This window comes from Octopus bimaculoides, chromosome 20 (genome assembly GCF_001194135.2).
Source record: "Octopus bimaculoides isolate UCB-OBI-ISO-001 chromosome 20, ASM119413v2, whole genome shotgun sequence".
NCBI classification, from domain to species: Eukaryota; Metazoa; Mollusca; class Cephalopoda; order Octopoda; family Octopodidae; genus Octopus; species Octopus bimaculoides.
Genome location: NC_069000.1, coordinates 351,859 through 354,358, shown reverse-complemented (window position 1 = coordinate 354,358; position 2,500 = coordinate 351,859).

The window sequence follows — 2,500 nt, the reverse complement described above, 5'->3', positions numbered from 1 at the left end:
TATATATATATATATATTCAGCTGGAGGAGATGTCCTCCTGGGGCTAAAAGCAACAGTAACATCCACCCCTAGGGGTCAGCCACACTTAAGTGGCAATATACTACACTTTATCGTGCAGTTACTGTTAATACTTCATTTAGAGAATTAACATTGCTATTATACACACATATATATATATTATAAACATATATATATATATATTCTTTTATTCTTTTATTCTTTTATTTGTTTCAGTCATTTGACTGCGGCCATGCTGGAGCACCGCCTTTAGTCGAGCAAATCGACCCCGGGACTTATTCTTTGTAAGCCTAGTACTTATTCTATCGGTCTCTTTTGCCGAACCGCTAGATGACGGGGACGTAAACACACCAGCATCGGTTGTCAAGCAATGCTAGGGGGACAAACAGACACACAAACACACACACATACATATATATATATATATACATATATACGACGGGCTTCTTTCAGTTTCCGTCTACCAAATTCACTCACAAGGCTTTGGTCGGCCCGAGGCTATAGTAGAAGACACTTGCCCAAAGTGCCACGCAGTGGAACTGAACCCGGAACCATGTGATTGGTAATCAAGCTACTTACCACACAGCCACATATATATATATATTATACATATATATATTATATATATTATAAATACATAAGAAGAATCCACTCATGGGATTCCTTACGCTAGAAAGAACTATTATGTTCTAGAACCACAAAATGAGGAATAAAACCCCGAAAGGAACGAAATGAAAAAGAAAACCTTAACATTGACTCTCACTAGTGGAGCCCCAAGGCCGCTGACCGCTGTACTTGGCTCTGCACCATCCAGCGAGCTACCAGAGCATTTTAGGCAAGCCATCGTGTCAGCCAGGAGAGGAGAGCCCGGTGGAAGGACTATATTAGCGTGGAGCCAAGCAGAACACACATAATTCCTTGCGGCCGCTGTGGGCGCATCTGTAGATCCCTGATCAGTCACGAGGTGGACAAAGGGGACCTGACCTTAAGGGAATTTCGTATTGAAGTTATCGCCAAGATATATTAATAACAATTTTTATAATATTTGGGATAACTTTAATAACAATGCTATTAATAATGGCATTAACGGTCATTAATCATGTTATTAGAAAAAATTACATCAAGAATATGTATATTAATGATAATGTGAATCGTACTGTAAGGACCAACTGTAGTTATAGGATTAAATGCAACATGATAAGCAACAATAATAAGGTAAAGCAACATAATACAGTAATTAACACAACAGATAAGAAGAGTATTAAGAGTAATAATTCTGTTAAGTATAATCCAGAAACATTTAATAAGGATTATCTTACAAAAATAATAACCATAATCGTCTTGGTAAACATCGTAGAAATAGAAGTAATAAGGATAAAATGATGGAATTATCAATTGTTGTGATAATTGCATCAATAAATATTGTAAGATGAATCCTTGTGAGCTGATATATCAATTCTGGAAGCGATTTACAGGTGAGAATTGATAATATGAAGTATAGAATTTATATTCGGTTTGGTAGAAAGCCGTCCGAGTAAGAGGAACATGGTGCTGTTTAATTCTCCTTTCTGATTAAATATCTCATCCAACATGGCAACCGAATTCTCCCATGCTCTGGATAAACCTGTATCCATCGCGCATAGTAAGACTTTTAACCGACATGTTCCACAGCACCTAATATTTCAGAACACTTATCTAGATTCAACAGAACGAAACTAAACCCTCAGTCCTAAGGTAATGTAACACGAAATGGTTTGAGTCTTACGTATGCATCTAACCACCTATGGAATGAAATAACAAAGGTAATAATACACAGATTATTGATAATAATACAACTACACCTGACAACCCTAACATAGCGAATCGTGTGAATTAGCCTTGCAACTGTAGAACTAATATCCTTTTTTGTCCAAGGTACATATTGTTACATCTTTAAATGTTGAATGAATATTCACAAAAATAACTTTCTTCTGAAGAAAAACCTTACTTGTTATGACAACATACAACTATATGTGAATACCTACATATATATACTTATATGCTTGTAGAACATATTGGTTTTCATGATGTAACTGAATATGGATTGCGAAACAGCTGTAAACATAGAATAAATACTTCCTTAAATCTCTTCCTCGTAATTTTTCTATCAACACAAACTAATAAAACAGTTCTGCTGTTGTTTTATTCTTTCTCCCAAATCGTCCACTTTCATAGTTTAGACAATGGTAAACATTCCTCTCACCGCACTTTCAATAATTGTCTGGAGAACACCTCTGTACACTTAGCAACGCGCACACATCCACCCATCAACACAGACACACACAATGTGGCAAATATATATATGTATATGTATATATGGTGCCTCAGCATGAGCACAGCTTTAAAACTGAAAAAAGTGAGTTATACACACACACACACACACACACACACACACACACACACACACACACACACACACACACACACACACACACACACACA